Below are 20,947 nucleotides of genomic sequence, written 5' to 3' on the forward strand. Positions count from 1 at the left end.
AAAGGAATGTAGCCTGCTGACAACTTGATTTATAGGTGAAACCTATACCAGACTTGTGACTTACAGAACTGTAAGATAATAAATTTGTGTTGTTTAAGCCTCTAAGTGTATGGTAATTTTTTACATCAGTGATGGAAAACTAATACATTGACCTAATAAGGATGTAAGTAAAAGAGAGTATGTGATTTTTAATAGGAAGGAACGAGAGCTGCCATGCCTGATTGCACAATTACAGAAATGGCTTCAAGCATCATCTCCTACTCAATTGCCAAGTTAAGAATGTAGATCAGCATATGGAAGCCCAGCATTTACCACTGGGGACATAAGATTGATAGCTGTGATTCAATACCTTTAATGGAAAAAGTAATTAAATTCAAGACCAAGTCAGGATTTAAATAAATATGCACTTGACAATTCTAGGTACACACGGATAAATAAGGAAAATCATAAGTAAAAAGAAATAAAATTCTTCTTAGCACATAAGAAGAGTTGTTCTAATTCAGAGGCTAGGTCCATCTAGCTCAGTATTCTCTGTCTTTCAAGGCACCGAGGATCTTTTGTTCAAGCCTGAGTATCTTCTTCCTGTTAACCTCAAGAACTCAGAACTTCCTCTCACATAGTGATCAAATTACAGGATTGCATTCAGGAATTCATATAAATACTTCTGAATAATTTCCCTTGTATTCTAGGATATACACTAGTCTCCCCTTATCTGTGGTTTTGCTGTCCATAGTTTCAGTTACCCGAAGTCAGTGGTCAGTTTCAGTGGTCTGAAAATATTAAATGGAAAATTCCAGAAATAAACAATTCATAAATTTTAAATTGCATGCTGTTCTGAGTAGCATGATGAAATCTCATGCTATCTCTATCTCCAACCCACCCAGGACTTGAATCCCTTTGTCCCACAGATCCACGCCATTTACACTACCTGCCAGTTAGTCACTTAGTGGCCATCTTGGTTATCAGATGACTGCCACAGTTTCACAGTGCTTGCTCACGTAACCCTTAGTGACACTGGCAATTCTGATATGCCAAGGAGAAGCTGTAACGTGCTTTCTTTAAGTGAAAAGGTGAAAGTTATCACTTTAATAAGAAAAAAATAGCATGCTGAGTTTGCTAAGATATATGGTAACTTTTATTTTAGTACATTTATAATTGTTCTCATTATTAGTTAGTGTTATTAATCTCTCACTGTACCTAATGTATAAATCAAACTTTATTATATATGTGTATGTAAAGGAAACTTTATCATAGGTACGTATGTATAGGAAAAAACAGAACATATAGGGTTCTGCATTATCCATGGTTTCAGACATCCACTAGTGATCACGGAACATTTCGCCCTTGGATAAGGGGGGGGGCTTCTGTAATGATTTCACTTATTTTACTACAATTGTGTAAACTAGAACATTTTAGATTCTACCAGCTTGTTCTAGTACACTAGAATCTGGTGAATGGTTATTTTTCATGCTGTTTAGGTTCTTAATGTTTTTGAACAGTTTTATAATAATATAATTTTTATTCTTATATTTCCAGAGTAAAAGTTTGATTTTACTTGCTCATCTGTAAAATATGGATGATGTTAATATCTATATCATAAGTATATAGTGAGGATTAAATATGGTAATGTATGGGAGGCATGCAGAACAGCACCAGATACTTGTAAGACTGCCATAAATTTCAACTCTTATTATTGTTGTTAATTGCTTATCCTTACTTAATCTTATGTCACTTTTATTGCCTTTTTAAAAAGCCCTTTTAAGAGGCTGTCCATCTATATTACATGTTACATTGATCATTTATTTAACTTTTTTCATTAACCAATAACCTCCTACACTGCTGGCATAGGCTAGGTACTGAGGTTAGGAAGATAATTAAACACAGACTTTCCTTACTTTCAAAGTAAGGTCTGGCATCTTCAAATTAGAATTATCCCTAGAGGTCTCGTAGTATACCATTCAGGTTAATGTAGGTTAACTGCAATAACCAGCAGTCTCCAAACTCAGTGTCTTAAAGGACTGGAAATATAAAGATTTATTTCTTGCTCCTGCAAAGTTGGCTATGGGTCCTGGAGACCACAGAGGTTGTCAATGGTAGCTGAGCTTCGTACCCCACAGGAACAAGTGCCCCAGAACCACTGCAGTAGTGGAGGAGAGGAGAACAGGCATTTAAATATCTCTGCTCATGTTTTGTTGACCAGTGCAAATCTCATGGTCATGGCAGAACTCAAGAATGCGAGGAAGTATAATCTCTCATGTGTCCGTCTAGCAGGAGAACCAGAGATATTAGTGTGTATCACTAAAGTCTCCCATGTGCACTTATAGCTTCACAAAGAACAAATTCTTGAACAGTGGTGGCAAACTGGCAGGCAAGGTTGGACCTTCTGGGAGATCTGTTTTGTATGATTCATATTTGGGGATCATAGAACACTGAATTGTCTAAATCATTTTAGAAATTGATAGGACTTCAGCTCCAATGCTGATAAATACAAATAAGTCTAATAAACTTGATTTCACGAATAGCAAATGCATAATGGCTGTGTAAGTTATATTTTTACTACACACCAAGATGTACATTGTCTTTAAAAAGATGCATCAAAACTATAATGATGCACTCTTTCAATATCTTGTTGTAATACTTATAGTTTTTTTCTCAAAGTCTTGAAAATAATAACATACTTTTTTAAAGCAAAAAAAGTCTATTTTAAAGAAATTTCTCCATACCGTATCTTTCGTTGAAGGAATTGCATTTCAGTGTCCACACCAATTACAGAATTTTTGCCAAACTCATAAATTTTAATGCTCTGCAATTAGCTAAGATGATCATCATACTTAGTACTTTTATACTCTGTCCCATCAAAGATCATTTTGCTATCTAGATGGCTTTCCCCTTTTGGATGGGGCACTTTCATATGTCTCATCACTGAGTAAGGAGAGAATCTACAGATATTAATTTCACTATCTCCATGGCAGAAATGAAAACAGTTATTGAGATTTCTGTAGTTCAATAAGTGTCCAGAGATCCTGAGATAGTGCTTCCATGAAATCTTCTATTCAATTTTAAATATTCCAGTGTGTCTTTCAAGTGTAAACTTCTTGCTAACTATTAAGGTACCATGGGTACCAGCGAAGCAGCAGCATGTTAATGAAAGTTTGTTCTCAAGTTCTTGGGCTTCTATAATTGGTATAATGCTTCAGAAATGAAGTATATCCTTTATGTAGAAAAACTGTCCACCCTACTCCTAACATCCATTTGTCCATTGTTTATAGCCTGAAGTTATGAAATAACATCAATTTTAAAATAGATTTATTTTTACTCAAAGTCTCCTACCATTGATTGTGATACGATGATCATGATGTGATAGGATGATGATATGAGATGAACCAATCTCTTTACAATAATCATTTAAAATTTGATTAAAAATAGACTTAATTTGAGTCTCTTCTATTGTTAATTAAGAGAAAATAAAAATATTGAAATACAAATGCCTTTGTATCGATACAGTAAGGTCAGAAAGCAGGATTCTTTCTGTCAAGATCAAACCATGTTTACTCTATGATATTATAATAGTGTGAGCCTGGCTTTTCTAAAACATTTCTGTTATTTCACCCCGCTCCTTAGGCAGTTGTTCTACAACAAAACTTTCTGAGTAGAGAGATTTAGAACGAGGACTTAGGAGCTTGACAGGCTATCAGTTATTCCTCGGAAAAACCACGTACTTCCCAACACTTAACGTTATTACTGTAAGATGGGATTTTTATCACCTGATGCACAGCTTTTTGCATCTCTTTTCCACTCTGACCTATTTCACTGATCTCATTTTACAAGTTGCTGTCATTATGTCATTAATTTGTTCAGAAATCTCCAGGGTCTTTCAGTTAACAATATGTTGAAAGCTCTTCTTGGTGCTAGGAAAGAAATGTGGTGTCATACCACAGCAAGGCTTTTGCATTCCTGGAGACCTTAGTTTCAACCCCAGATTCAACAATTACCCAAACCACTTAATCTCTGTAGTCTTATGTGTAAAATAGTGATAATGATTTTTCGCTCAAATGGTTCCTCCCTCAAGGTACTATCATGAAGAACAGATGATCCATTCACAGAGAGACTAACAGAGCATCCGGCACAGAATAGACACTTGTGATGTTAACCTTTTCCTTTCTTTACTTATTTTATTTACTTCTCTAGACAGGTTGCAGCTTTGTATCTTACAAATACAAAGTCAATTCTAAGAACTTTTCTTTTCATCTGTCTGTGATATGATTTAAATGTTATAAAATTGTATTTTACCTATGTGCCTAGTATAGACTGCATATTATTGTATACACTACATATTTATATAAACAAACACTCCACAGAGTTGTGTGTTTAAAACCACGTAAGTTGTTCTTTGCGGGTCATTTAACTGATTTTAAGGCTGGTTTTGATGATGAGATTTTTGCCTTTATGATAACTTTAGCACCTAATATTGACTTTACCATCCAAAATGTTCCCACTTAAACTTGCACAGTCTCTCCTCTAGGCAGCCCACAATACACTTGGACTATTCTCATTACCATCACTTTGTCCATATAGTTCCTCTCATCTGAATATCTTCTCTCTTTCCCTCTGCCTATTCACATTGTACTTATCTAAACACAGTGAGATTCAACATTACTCCTGTCTTTAATGATTTATCTCACGTTTGAATTCCTCTATTTGCATCTGCATTGCAAATATAACCACGTAATGAAATATGGCTTTGTATAATGTATTGTTGTTTTAAGTTTTGCCTTCTCAACTAGATTATATACTTCCAGAGTTTAGAGACATATCTTAAACTTCTCTTGAATGCAACGACCTAATTGATTAATCAAATATATTATTAATCTACATCAAACTTCTAAACTAAAATAAATACTTTAATTTCCTATTTTTCTTTTCCTACACAGTGCTTACCTAAGTGTAGCCCTATTAGCAAATCCAAGCATATCCTCACAATTTGACACTTACCTGTTGTATAATAAATATAGCAGTAAAATCTGACAGCATGTTACTAGGTGAAAAAAAAACAAACAACTAAATAAGGTTGATGCTGAGAAACTGTCATAAGTCTTAAAAACTCAGATACACTTCTGCATCCAGAGCTGGCTCAGCAAGCTTCACTTAATTTCTTTCTGCAGGTCATATGATTTCAGGGAAATTTCTCCTCGGCGTTACTTTCTTACTAAGCCCACTACACTACCCCTCTCTCCCCAACCTTTCATAGTGTTTCTCAAGACGAGAACATATATCCTTTACTTTAGAGAGTCTTCTTTCTTTCTTTTTTTTTTTTTTTTGAGGAAGATTAGCCCTGAGCTAACTACTGCCAGTCCTTCTCTTTTTTTTGCTGAGGAAGCCTGGCCCTGAGCTAACATCCGTGCCCATCTTCCTCCACTTTATATGTGGGACGCCTACCACAGCATGGTGTGCCAAGCGGTGCCATGTCTGCACCCGGGATCCGAACCGGCAGACTCCGGACCTCCAAGAAGCAGAATGTGCTCACTTAACCTCTGCGCCACCCCGCCGGCCCCTAGAGAGTCTTATTTCCAGCTGACATAGGGAATCAAATAAAAGTAGATCAAAGTTTGTAATAACAAAGATGCTACAAAGGTTTCAAAAAGTTGAAGTTCTTCACAATGATTATTTAATTCCCACCCCAGACAATCCCTGCTATTATTTTGGTATCACATACTCCATAATTTTCAAATTTTCTTTACTGGAACTTCATTTATAAAAATGCAAGTAAAAATGTTTCCAAATTCTTCAGAAGTATGACTAATTCTAATGTGGAAATGCCTCCGTATTTCAATGAGGAACTTACTGTTTCAGTAGTTCTGAAACAACTTCAAAACCACTTGGGCTACTGAAAACATAAAAGGTCCTTGCATTCTGTGATAGAGATTGATTCTTATTCAATGGGTCTGGCCTGCAGCCTGGACGTCTATATTTTTAACAAGCTCCCCTGGTGATTTCGATACACAGCAAGACATGAGAGCTGGGAAACATGGCATTTTACTGTTAGTATAGAACAATAGCTGTCACCTGTTTGACACTTGACAGGTCCCCATTTAAGTTGTCAGCTCAAGGGAGCTTCCTAATAGCACCTACATCTTCACGTTCAAATTTATGTACCAAAAAATGTGCAGTTAAGCCGATCCCTTTTTCTATACCAAACTGAATTTGGCCAAAAAGCGTAATTCCTAATAATTTAACAAGAATTGAGTAGCAGTGCTATGATTACACTAAGATACCCTCTCCTTCAAACAAGACAAATCGATGTGAAGGTCATCGAAATTCAGTTCATTTGAGGTGATTTTTATCTCAACCTATATCAAAAACAGAACTTCGTATAATTTTTTTATACCTGGTTATCATAAATTTGAATCCAAGGTTCTGGCTCTTGAAGCATACCTATCTTCTATTAAACCTAAAATGACTATTGTTCTTTATTGTTTCATGATGAGAGACAATTGACAATTGTTTCATTAAATAGTTTTCTAGAAGCTACTCAATCTCTGAAATTGAAAGCAATCCTTTTGCAGTAAAATGTACAAAGAAAGCTACCATTTTATCAGATGTCTTGAAATCAGTCCAACAAATATTCAGTCATGATTACCGCTTTGTAAAATAAAGAAGCAAAGAATCAATATGTATGTCAATTTGACAGGAATTTACTTATTAACTTGTTACTATCTCTTCTAAAACAAAATAATTTATCTAGGTATCTGTACTGTATCATACATGAATTTTTCAAATTCACTATTCGCTGTTTATGAACAAAAACTAAGTTCTAAGCCATAGTGCAGAGCTGTAGAAAAAACTGAAAACAATTAAAACAAAACTCAGGATACCCAAGAGATTATTATCCAAATAATCCCACTTTGTAGGAAGCCATTGCAATAATGTAGCTGAAAGAGTGCATCAATTTTCTAACTTGTAATTAAAATTTGCATTATTAATGCCAAGGATATTCTTGATAATTAGGCGTAAATACACGCAGAAAAGGAAAATCTTATTACATAAGTCCATTGCCATTGAGAAAAAATTAGTAATGTTGTGAAGAAAACATCTAATAAAATAACCCTGAATAAGAGTGCTCAGATATATATTTTTACTTATATAATTAAAGTGCTTAAATAAACTTGGAGTTTGAGATTTATTCTCAAAATCATTTCCAACAAAAAGAATAGGCAGTCATTAGTCATCAACCAGGGTTGGCAACTGTTTTAAATTGAAATGTATGGCCAGATATGTGCACCCTTGCTTAATCATTGAGAAACAATTGCTGCATCAATAACAATGAGAATCTACAACTGGGTCAACACGCAAAAAATAAATGATAATAACATTTAATATTTATAATGTTTATTGTAACTAATATTAATTGATTGCTATTTACTAGGTGCTATGCTGAAGACTTTACATGGATTATTTAATTTAAGTAATGTTTTTACTGTCCCTAATGGTCCACATTAAAAAGATAACAACTGAAATTACTTTGCTTTACTTACTAGATAGACTTTGCTGCCTGTGTTATTTGTCAGACTTTAGAATATAAGCATTAAATATCATAAATAACACATATTGCCCTTAGAAGTTTTAGTTCTGATGTGATGTGGTTAATACACCAATATAGTAGTAGCACGTGGAAGAAGTTGGAAGAAAAGGACAGTCAAGACAAGAATTCCTTGAACAGAAGATGATAATTACTTAGAGAGGAGGAAGGACAGACATGCGCCCATACTTAAGTGGTATACTCACGGAAGAGTAGAAAGCCAAGGAGACAAGAGTGCAATGAAAAAGGAACAAAGTAGGCTAGTGATATGACTTTAAGTTTGCCAGTTTGATTGCTTAACTTACATGGGCTAACATAGCCAAGATCCCATTAATGGAATTTTAATGAGTTTTATCATAGCAGCACTGTCTAGCATAGCACTAAAAATTACAGCTATAATTACCTTGCATTGAGAAATGGAAATGACCTCTTTAACATATATCATATTGTTTTCCCTTAAGTTAAAATCATAAGATATAAAATTTGTAATAAATCAGTTTCAAAATATATACACAAACACATGCAGAAAAGCTTATGTTTTAATTAAATTTTTACTATAATGGCCTTATTTTGAAGAGTTAAAGCATCAAAAGACCTTTACGTTATGGAAAAGCATAAGATATTATGATAATAGTGCTTTTAGATTTGAATGAAATATTCTTAAATCAACAATTTTTTTTGGTGATGGGCACATTTGAAAGTTTTCAATAAAAGTGGCTTGTAATAATTGCTAAGTTATTAGGGTATGGCCTAAATAAATATAATGAGTATCATCTTTAAAATGAAATAGTCCTTACTTCAAGATAATTATTATTTTAAGCCCCAAACCAATGGAAATTTGGTAGAACTTTGCTAACTTTACAAGGGATGTTTGAGCCTACATGAAGAATGACTGCAATTTGCTTTCAGAATAGAATATTAAAAGCTACAAATAAATGTAACTATCATTTCCCAAGGTCGATGCAAAGCAAAACATAGAAATAATTTTAACTCTAGAATCTTATGTTCAATGGAAATAAATTGAGGCTAAAACATATTGCCTAGACGTAATCGATGAAACAATTTTAATATAAATATGTATAACAAAGGAAAATGGAAAGATGGATTATCAAGTTACTTCACAAGAAGCCCTATCATTGCTTATATTTGTATGTGTCATACAAACCACCCAATCTGAAAACAGCTTTGTCTTGTGGGGCTACTGTATGTCTTTTATTAAAAAGATATAGAGGTGAAGAATTTTATGGATTCCTTTTTATCTGTAACACTGAACCTAAGATTTATAAGTACAGAGCATATGGGCTGAACAGTGCACATGCAGTAATATATTTGGAGAAAATGACTCTCAATAAGAAATCATAGTCAAGATGATATCTTCCTATTGTTTTCAAATATCCTGTTCATAGCCAACAAATTATTTCCATTTGAAAGCTATACTGAGGATTCTAATTCTGAGTTCCGTCTTGACACTCACCCAGGGCTCAGTCATTTTCTTAAAATATTCTGTTTTCTTACTGTTAGGTAGAATTTTTTTCTTTAAAATCTGTTATTGCATGCTAGTAGATAATTTCTCTGCTCCCTTTTCTGAAGCGCTCCTAAAAGTATTACTTGTGGGGATTCTTGATTTGAAATATCAGTTAATACCACAGTCAATAAGTTTTTATTGCTCATATTTCAATATCAGTTTACTGTGCGTATCACGCACTGACCTGCACACCCAAAATCAATTTATAAGATACAAACTCTGAATGAAATTTGAGCAGGATGTTAAGTCAAAGTCCTTCCATTTGTAAAATACGTTTTCTAACTTTAGGGCAATAAAATTTTCCTGTCTAGTTTTTGAAAAGATTTCTACATAGGCTAATTTGTTTGTGTTTGCTGTCTTATTATTCAAAACTTAAAATGCTCTAGAATAGGTATAGTTTTAGATTAAAAGGTCCATTAAAGCAAATGCACTATTTAAGAAAAAAGATGTTAGGTAATATATGAAATTATTTATTACTTATTATATCTATAGACATAAAACACAAAGCATTTACTGAATGGATGGCTAGACGGAAAGGTGCAGAAAAATAGTGGGCAGAACTGTCAAAAAACTGGGTTATCAATGAACATTAACTTTCCTGGGGAAAATAAAAGATCTGGAGCTGAAGACACAAAAACCAAGGCACATTCTGAAGATTGCAAGTAGTTCAGTTTTCCTAGAAAATAAGTTATAGTGGAGTGAAGGAAATTTGGAGGGAGGGACAGGAAAAAAATACAAACAAGATTTGGTAAAATTTGTAGTCACTGAGTTTATATAATTTTCCACGGCAATGATCCTTTATAAGCAGTATTTTCCCTTACACAATTTAATTGTTTCATTTCTGACAAAGTACAATGCAAGAGCAATGAGACTCAAAGGGACAAGTCATAGGTTGATGACCCAGTAATTACAAAAAAGAAGCATATGACAGAAAATATTTCTCATGATCCTCAGTATCTTTACTGCAAGAAATCCTTAACTGGTTTTGCTGCCTAATGTTTTCCTACGCCAGAGAAGGTTGATAACGTTTTTAGCTTATCTTGCTAAGGTTAAGGTCTTACCATTGGATCCCCTTGCTTCTGACTTTTTATATGACTTCCCATTACCTTTATGATAAAGCTCACACTTGTTTAGAAGAAATGCAAGAATCTTCAAGAAATGGCCTTATTTTTAAGCCTTTGTCCTGCACACATCAGACATGGTTCTTGATCACTTCCCCAACCTTCTCTCATCTACAACACAGACTCTACAACTGCCCTGATTACACACTCTCCTGGTTTTACCAACTAAAAAGTCCATGATTTAAACAAGTTGCTTAATTTCTTAAAAAAAAACAAACCCAGTTTTGTCATCTGTGAAAGGAAAAAAGAGTTATAATGATTTTTTCATAGGGTTGCTTCACAGGCTTGAAAAATTCACAACCCATTAGTACAATATGTGGTAAATTCATTCAACAAATATTTATTGATTGCCTATTTTGTGCTACACACAATTTTAGATGCTGGAGATACAGAAGCAAGTAAAACATAGCGTCCAAGGTGACCCTCCCACCTACTCTCTTTACACGCTCTGTTTTAACACGTAACACCTTTCATTGTTGATTACAACCTCCAGCAGCTGATCCCGGATCCTTGCGGGCAAGGATCACAGCTTATTTCCCTTTTTCTTACCAGCTCCTATCCCACTGTGGGGCTCACAGTTGGAGCTCAAAAATCACTTGTTGGGGCCAGCCTGGTGGTGCAGTGGTTAAGTTCGCACATTCTGCTTTAGTGGCCCAGGGTTCGCTGGTTCGGATCCCTGGTGTGGACATGGCACCGACTGGCAAGCCATGCCATGATAGGTGTCCCACCTATAAAGTAGAGGAAGGTGGGCCTGAATGTTAGCTCAGGGCCAGTCTTCCTCGGCAAAAAGAGGAGGATTGGCAGCAGATGTTAGCTCAGGGCTAATATTCCTCAAAAAAAAAATCATTTGTGGAATAATGGTGTGTGCCATTTTAATACTGGATTAACAGAATCAACACAAACCTATTCCAAATCACCTGTATTTTAAGCTCCCTGTTTTGATACTGTAGTCTGGCCTTTTGTCCTAAATGATTCTTTAGACTCCATTACACTTGAAAACCCACTTTAACATCTGCCAATATAGAATCCACATTGAGAAAATTCACCACATGTTGAAGAAGGAACCACAATAATTTGCAACCTAAATGATGTATAACAGTTTAAATACATATATACATACATACACACATACTATCTGAATAAGGGGTGCAACTTCCAGGAGAGCAGAATCTTTTGCTTGTTTTATTCACTGTCATATTCCCAGAATATTACCTGACATGTAGTAGGTATTCAATAAATATTAGTGGAAGGAAGAATGAAAGGAAGGGAGGAGCAATACGAAGATCAGGTTTGCTTTATTAAGATAACCTGTGTTCTTCTGTGTATAGGTAAAACTAATCTAAGGGGGTATATGTGTTTATAAATATACACATAAATATAATACATATGTTAAAAAATATAGCATGCGTTTTATTATATAAATATAATATATGTAACTATATAAATAATATATATTATATAAATATAAAAATATATCTATATACTATAAATATATGACTTGGCTTGTTATGGCTTTTAATTGGAAAAGTATTAGTATTTCATCTTAAATTTAAAGATGTACTCATTTAGGATCGAAAATCAAGGGTGGAACAAAATTTATTTCCTTAAATCATCAGAGAAGTTGGAATCAGATTGCTCAGTCTCCAGCCAACCTTCCACATCTTTAGCTGATAATGGCTTATGTTCTGCTGGCTGTGAAAACTGACATATCTTCATGTCAAATAGATACAAAACTATAGACACAGGAAAATGAGCAGCCACGTTTCAAAAGTGATATGCTGATTAATATATGTTAATAAACTAAATCTCTTTACTTAAATTACTCTTTCTTTGTTACTCCTGCTACACAGAGAAACTGACCCAAACATTCAGATCAAAATCTGTGTGAGGGAGAATAAAGTGAATGACAAGATTTTGAGAAGGTGGAAAAGGTAAAATGCTGCACTGAGTGGACTGTGAGTGACTCCAAGAGCCTTGGAAGGGTGCCTGACTGCAATAATTATGTATTTATGCAAATTCTATTTTTTGCGTATGACTAAATATTTCACTTGCTAGTGAGCTTCCCATACCAGGCTGACAATTCTTAGATATCGAAAAGCTGAGCCAGGGCTATGTGCCTCAAATATTTGTAGGGATTGAGTAGGTAAAGTAATTTACTATTCACTAACTATTCACAGTTTGATTGTGTCATGCTAGACAGCTTCAGCCAAGTGTCACCATCCCAAATATGAGTCCATTTTGCCAAGTGTGTAGATTTTTTGAGAGAACTGAAGAAGCTTTGTTTTTATATGAAAACTTCTATTTTTAAATATTTGAGAAGAATTGAATTATGAAAAATGAGAGAGAGACTTTGCAGACAAAATCATATAGAGCTGGAGGGGCTAGCCTGGTGGCGCAGTGGTTCAGTTCGTGTGCTCTGCTTCGGCGGCTGGGTGTTCACCCGAAGGGATCTCCGGCGTGCACCTAGGACTGTTCATCACACCATGCTGTGGCAGTTATCCCATATATAAAATAGAGGAAGATGGGCACAGATGTTAGCTCAGGGCTGGTCTTTCTCAGCAAAAAGAGGAGGATTAGTGGCGGATGTTAGCTCAGGGCTAATCTTCCTCAAAAACTAAAACAATAATACAGAGTCAGAGTGTAGTCTCTAACTTCAACTATAAGGGGACTGGATGTGAACACACAGGAACATGAAATTTGGGTTTCAATTTTTGAGGCTTAGAAGACCCCCCTGCTTTGTAGTACAGATCTTACAGTTTGAACATATTTATTTCTCTGCTTTTCTCCACCTAAAGCTTCTCATTGTGGTAGCAGAGCCCCAAAGTGTTGGCTCAGATGGTCTATATGGCTGACTATGAACATATACCCAGTAAGTCAATTATCTTGTTCTTGTCTCTAAAACATGGACTAAAGTACTTGCTGAGGATAAACAGCATATTACAAAGCCCAATCAAGAAATGTATAAACATATCCCATGTTAATGTGCGCCCAAGGACAGTTTTAGTAACAATTACAAGAAAACTACTGGAAAAAAATTTTTCAGTGTAATTCATTCAGCCCAATTGAAATGACTACACATTTGGCAGAGGAAGCATTTACGTGCCCTTGATTAACATGGCAGATTTATTTATAAGCTGTCCACTGTAAACAAATCGTCTATTCTCTCCCTGAGCCTTATCAGGGATGCTCTTCTGCATTGCTGCCTGGCCTGTCTTGTCACATGCTCTGACATCTGCCAGTTCGGCGGCAGACACTGTCATTGTGAAGTCTAAGTTTAAAGCACTCCATCCTCTGGGAATATCCTGAACAGAAATTTCTCTGACACTTAGAAAACTCAAAGTCTCTAGTGAAGCCTTACATAGAGTTCACGAAATAAAGGACATAGCTTGCTTTTCAGATCACTTATGCTCATTTATTGCATATGATCAGAGATTTATTTGGTTTATTCTAACAGAATTGGGGTACTTTGTTTTTTTTTTATTATGAATGGCCTGTGATCACCATAAAGCCATCTGAGCTGTTGGCAGTTGCTCCACACCAGAAATGCCAGATAATTTGTGTCTCTCCCTCTCTCACCACACATTAAAAGAAAAAAATTCAATTTTTGTACATTCTTTGAAATAGACTATTGACAGGTAATTTAAGCACCATTCACTAAGGAAAACACACAAAAAGTTTTTCCGTTCCAAATTAAATTTCTAAAAAAGAAAATAACATGACAGTAAACTCCAGCTTCTGACTAGTATCAAAAGCAGCAATAAATTCATCAAAGTGAAAACTAACCTGTTTTGATTAACATGTGCTGTTTGGAAGTTGGACGTGTTTGCTAAGCAGTCATTTTGAATATATTCTCTACTTAGCCACTGCATAGTTGTATAAAGGGGAACAGAGTTGAATAGGCAAAGCCATGTGCTCCACTTCTATAGCAGAACTTCTGAGCTGCAGAATACTTAGGGGCTCCTCTAATTTTTTTTTTTTCTATTCTCAGGACAAAAACATTCCTTTATTTCCAAAACTAACCTTTCCTAGCTCATTTCATCCATCACTTCTCACATCTTTCAGAATATTGCCAAATCAATTTGTTTCATTTACTTGCAAATGCAAACTCTTCTTTATTTGTTACTTAGTTTGAAATGATGCTAAAGTTTGCCTAGCCTAAAGACAAAATTATTCACAGTCTCTCGGGGTAACTTCTTTTCTCCTTCCTTTCCCTTGAGCCTGAATATTATTGAAAGAATCATCTGTACTTCCTCACTTCCCCCATACCCTCTAAACCCCAAGGACAAGCTAGAACCAGCCTTGATGGCCACCAGAAAGCTACACGTTAGATCCATTGGCCCTTACAGTCCTGTAATGTATGTAAATAGCACTGCCTTGCCAGTAACAAACCTTCTCTCTGTGTTCTCTTCCTACCTCTCAACTGCCTCTTCCCTGCCTTTCCTTCCACTTCCATCCAATATAGATATTCCCATTACATTAGTATACTTTTCATTCATTAGTACTGTATTCTCATTCATTAGTATTCTTCATAGTATTCTTCAGTTACAGAATTCTTCACTCGTTAATACTCGCTTCCTTTGCTTTTTTTTAAATGAGTTCAACAATCACAGAAGATCATTAAGTTGATAAAAGCTCTAGATATGTTCTAGATATGTCTGGCCTAGTGACATAATATAGCATGGTGCTCGAGGGTAGGCTCTCCAGCTTGATTTTGAACTTATATTTAAATTCCAACTGTGCCTCTTACTAGTAGTGAGATGTAGGGCAAAACATTTAACCTCTCTATGTCTTAGTTTTCTGACCTGCAAAATAATAATAACATCTACCTTATTGTTTACCTTATCTGCCTTATTGTTGTGAGAATGAAGTAATTATAGACAAAATGGTTAGAATAGTACTAAGGACATCATGAACATTCAATAATTAGTCTACATTCCTATTATGTATGTCCTTCTTCCCAAAGTTGGCCTTTCCCCTCACTCCTGATTTTCTAGGCTCAGCTTCTTCATCAGACTCAGCTCAATGGCCAACCTTTTCATGAATATCAATTCACTCTTTTGCTTGAAAACCTCCAATAGATGCTTGTTTCCATTAGAATAAAGTCTAACACCTAACCCTGACCTAAATTTTGACTTCTACCTCTCAAACTCATCTCCTATTACTCATCTCTCTGTTCACTGACCATTTCTCAGACAATGGAACTAGCTGAGCTCATTCTTACTGGATGGCCTCTGTAGAGATCATTTTGGGCCACATCTCCAAGTGGATGCCTCTTCTTCATCTTCCACCTCCTGGGCATAGACCTACACACTACTCATCAAGCCATGCTGTGGCAGCATCCCACATAGAAGAATTAGTAGGACTTACAACTAGGATGTGCAACTATGTACTCGGGCTTTGGAGAGAAACACAAGTGAGGGAGATTGGCAACAAATGTTAGCTCAGGGCCAATCTTCAAAAAAAGAAAAAAATGCTTGGCTTCCACATTCAAAAAAAGAAAAATTACCTATTGAATCAAAAAGTAATTGAAGCTTTAATATAAAAAGTCAACTGAAGAGCACGGCTCAGAAACATATTTTTAAAACCACATGAAGCAATATTCATCTCACAGACTTCCAGGCATCAGCTCAAATCTAACAGAGCTGAAATGTTATTAATGTTCCAAAAGCTGGAATCTAGACACTGGAAACATTGCTTCATATTGTTTACTCATCTTTAATGGAAAATAATGAAAAAATAACTTCCAACAAAGTATTTACAAGTATTTTTTAATTGTCATAAAGTTCATGTTCGTGAAAGAAGAAACTGCCTTTAAGTAATTATACAGGTTTTTCAAATTTTATCTTGAAATGAGTATAGAATTTTCAATATCAGAATTAAGATTTTTCTCTTAGATGTTTTAGTGAGAGGTTGTTGCAAACTGACTGATTTGACTGACTGACTGTTTTTTTTTGATGGGAAAGTCTCACTCTGAGCTAACATCTGTTGCCAATCTTCCTCTTTTTTTTTCCCCCTCCCCAAAGCCCCAGTACATAGTTGTATGTTCTAGTTGTAGGTCATTCTAGTTCTTCTACATGAGCCACCACCACAGCATGGCTACTGACAGATGGGTGGTATGGTTCTGTACCTGGGAACTGAACCCAGGCCCCCACAGCAGAGCACACTGCACTTTAACCACTATGCCATCAGGGCTTGACTTACATTTTATGGCATCATTTTGGTGAATGTGTTAGAGATGCTTTAAGAATAACTCAAGAACTCTTCAATAAAGAAACAGGAAGGTATATAAGGACATTTTGGATCAATTAAAAAGGCTCTTTCTATGAAAAATATTTCAAAATATATTTTCATGTGTTTATCGGCAAAAGTGAAGATTTTAAATATGTATCAACTTCTCCTTTCAGTTTGAATAGTTTCCATAGTTTTCAGTTTGAAAACTTTTAGTAAGCCTGCACTGACACATTTCTTTCTTACAAATTCAAACCTGCCTTGTGCATGTGCTGTGCAACTTATTACACCTGTTACTTCTCTTCTATTTATATCCCAGATTCTGTCTTTATTCAAGCCACAGCATCTTTTATGTGATATTAAAAAATATCTTCATTTATTAATGTCTGCCCCTGTGCTCAGTCCCTCCTATCTCTGTCCCTGTCACCTTCCACCATTAAGCACAATCTACTCACTGCTTATATTATGATCTTTCATTATTCTGCTAAAGGCATAAAATGGCTCCTCATCACTGGCTAGAGAATGCAATGAAAAATGTCTAACTATTGTGTACAAAGAGGTCATGATCTAGTTTTTAATCTTCCATAGCATTTGCTGCAAACCTTTTTGTATTTTTTGGCTCCAGCAATAACAACTTGGCAGAAGTTTCCTAAACATGTCAACCAACTTTATGTATGACTCCTTGCATTTCTATGTTCTTTTCTCACTTTTTTGAAATATTTCCCATCACTTACTGATTTGGCAAAATACTACTTCTTTTTTGAAACCCAGCTGAAGATTGAACTCATCTGTCAGAACCTCTTTGATATATGTAGGCAGAATTAGGTGGTTCTGTTCCCTGTGGTTCCAGAATTCTTTTGGTATGAATTAACTTGTCTGACTCCATATACCAGTCTGCACTGTAATTATTTGTATTCTTGTGCATCCTACCACAGCCTGAGCTCCTTGAAGTCTGGTAATATATCTTACTTCTCTTTGAATGCTTTTTTAAAAGAAAGATGGATGGATGAATGGATGGATGATATTTGATGTTTGATTTTAATGATGACATTACACATTTCCTATAAGTTAACACATTTTAGAGAAATCGATACATCAATAAATCTCTAATACCATTACTACACCTTGGTACCTGAATAAGTCCTTCAGCATTTGAAATAACTGACATCCCAGTAACTAATTTACTTCCTTATCTGTCACCATTACTGAGATCAACTTAATCATCTTCTTTGAAACATGGATCTAGAAACACACACGAAAGTAATGAGTGAAGAATTTTAGTTTTCACTTCTTTGTAAGGTTTATTTGACTAATGTTCCTTTCACTAATCACAAAGTAGAAGTTTAAAATTCTTTAACTGTGCTTCTGGTATTTTTATTTTATGCCTAGAAGGCATCTCACATTATGCTACGAGCTGCCACAATCTGTGACTTTTCTCTAGGTATTTTTCCAATAAAAAGACACTGACAAAAATGGAGTGACAGAGGGTGACTTTAAAGTCAACCACTCAGTCACAGATGTGCTCCCAGAAATGCATTAGTGTCTAGGGACCAAACTGTATGCCACTGAGTTAAATCCTAGCAAACTGATACTGCTAATAATGTAATCAACTGAAAAAGTGCTACCAACTTGGGTTATCAATGATTCTTTGAGTCATAATGGCAGCATATTTCCATTAGAAAAAAATATACATATACAAGATAGTACCCTTTCTCCTCCTGGAAGAAAAAAATGCCAGCAGTTTGCAAGATATTTTTAGTATAACACTCTGTCATGCATGTGTTAGACAAGAGAATAGTAAACAGCTATGAACTTTGGTCCTCAGTTTTTCTCACATAGGGAGAGCATTCGCTGAAGTGTAAAAAGGAGAAAATAAAAATAACTTCAAAGAAAGCTGAAAGCAAGGAGGCCAGGAGATTAGCAAGGATAAAAAGAACAATTGAGGGAATATCTGCAGTACAACTCTTTCAGATCATATCAGTTTTCCCCAGGTAATATTCAGTAGCAATTTCACAATTTCAGAACCCCGATACTCTTTTCTGTGTGCAGTACTCTTGCTCAGAAAGCAATAACTTCTGAAAAACAACCATCATGCAATCTCTTTTGTCAATAAAAGGTAACAATGCCTGAAGCATGACATTTAAATATGCCTTGAATCACTCATGTGGCTATTCCATTAATAGTGCAATGTAGCCATAGAACCTTGTTCTGTGTCAACATTATGGATTCCACTGTTTAATTTAAAACAGATATTGAGAAGATGTCTCATGAGTTATTTTATGACTATTCCTTTCACCAAAGCCTTGCATGTAATTCTATAGATATTAAGTTTCTGAATCTGAACACAGAAATATTGTGCACATAGATTTTTGTTGAAGTGAATTTTCTGAACATTTTAGCAGATTTGATGCATCATTACCAGATAGTGGGAGACCACTGATTCTTGGATTTTCACAACTCTTTAAAAGCTGGATAGCTAGAAGCAAAGACTGTATGCAACTATATATCTAGCTGATTAAAAGCACATACATTCAGATAAAAGAATACTGGAACACAAACAAGTTTGTTCAAACAGACAACTTAGGTGAAATCCATGGTATCCTCAACTAAGTGGTTCCCCATATTTGGACAAATCCTGGCACAAGTGACATTGTGTCCTTGGCCATTTATGCACGTTTACAAGGCTCAGTGCTTTTGTTTAATTCATTGGGGTTAAGAAACCAAGTTAGACCTAAGTGAATAAGTTATTCTAGTTGAAAGTTATTGCTTGGGGTTATTAAGAACTTGGGATAATAAAATAGGCTTACTAAAAGGTGGGAACTAGTTTAAGACTAAGATTGGGAAGAATTGATGTAATTTAGGAAGATTAAGAAAAAAGCATACAGTAAGTATTATAAGCACTTTGCACTGTTCCAGACAAAGGAGATTGAAATATGATGAGACTGTCTTATTTTCAAGATTAAAGCCAAGTAAAAGTACAGATATTAAGAAACCATATAATCCAATAAGAAAAGTACTAGAATCCAGGTACATATGAAGGGCATAGGAGATAAACCATTCAAATATGACTCAAGAGGAGTGGAGTGTGTGATATACTAGATAACAATGCTTGTACGTGAATTAATAATTTCAACACTGGTAATTCTGACTCAGTAATATTATACCTAAAAATATTATCATCTTTCCTACTACAATATAACGTATGCTTTAGAAACTAAATTGTCTTTTAACTTCTCAGAGACTAAATTACTTTCCACTTTTGTTTTATGCTTTGTATCATTCAGACTGTCTGAATTCTGTTTTACTTGTGAATAGTGAAGAGTCATCCTTTTTGATCTACCTTCTACGTTATCTTCCATATTAATTCGCCCCCAGCTCTCCAGATAATATTTAGTTACTTTCCCTGTGTGCTCAGAGCACTTTATATTTATTTCCACTTCATGACTTATCATGAACTTATCTGTAGGCTTTTTTTCCAGGCAGTATAATTCTTAAGGATAAGGATGTACCTCATTCTTCTCTGTAATTGCCTCAGTGCTTGATACATAGAAGGTGTTCAATAAATGTTTATTAGATGAATATATGACTGCATACATGAAAGTACCCAAGATTATTTAAGAGCAGATTGTGACCTCCACAACGTGATATGAAGGTTGCTACCCTCATCCATCTGCTGTTGCTTAAATCCATTCTTCCTGGTCTTGAGGCTATTTCCATCTTCGAACATTTTCTGTAAAAACTACCCAAACATTATCAGTTAGGATTTTAGTAGAGAAAGACAACTTTCTGAGACAAAGCAGAATGCAAAATTTAAGGTAAGTCATGAGTTGCCAAGAAGACATTTTACCAATCTCAAAGTTTTACTAAGACCTAACTCTGAAAACCACCTTACCTAGAGTTTCATGTGCTCATTTACAATGCTTAGTATTTATTCTAATGACATCCTCAATATCTCTTTATAGATAGCCTCTGACTCACTGATTCCATCTAATGTAGCCAGAGAACTCCTGAGGGGTTCTTACAATACTTGATGCTCCAGACCACCTGCTTAAAAAAAAAGAAGAAAAAAAGCTTATGATAGTCACACTATTAAAAGAAGGTTAAAAGAATGGTCAAAGCTTTCTTTTGTTGAACCCACTTTAGAAATGAGCTATTATTATCTGAACTGTGGTCTTCTTAAGGCTGAGTGGAATCAAGACATAAAATAAAACTAAAATGAGCCATAAATTCAGGTTTGCACCAGCCTGCTGAAATTTCCAGTTGTTCTCAAAACAGCTTTCTGTAGCAGGGTAGATTTTTTGCTTAGATTTTCAATTCTATCTAGCCTCCCCAGGTAGACAAAAGCTAAGAGGTTGTACAATTGTGATAAAAGAAAGAAAAACATTTTACAGAGAGTAAAGCTAATAACTAACATTTAAGAGGGTTTCTGAAGGGGATTCAGATCCTAAGAGGAAAAAAAGATGAAAATATTAATGATGTTGCCAATGTCACAGGGAG

This window comes from Equus quagga, chromosome 21 (genome assembly GCF_021613505.1).
Source record: "Equus quagga isolate Etosha38 chromosome 21, UCLA_HA_Equagga_1.0, whole genome shotgun sequence".
In the NCBI taxonomy this organism is placed as follows: domain Eukaryota; kingdom Metazoa; phylum Chordata; class Mammalia; order Perissodactyla; family Equidae; genus Equus; species Equus quagga.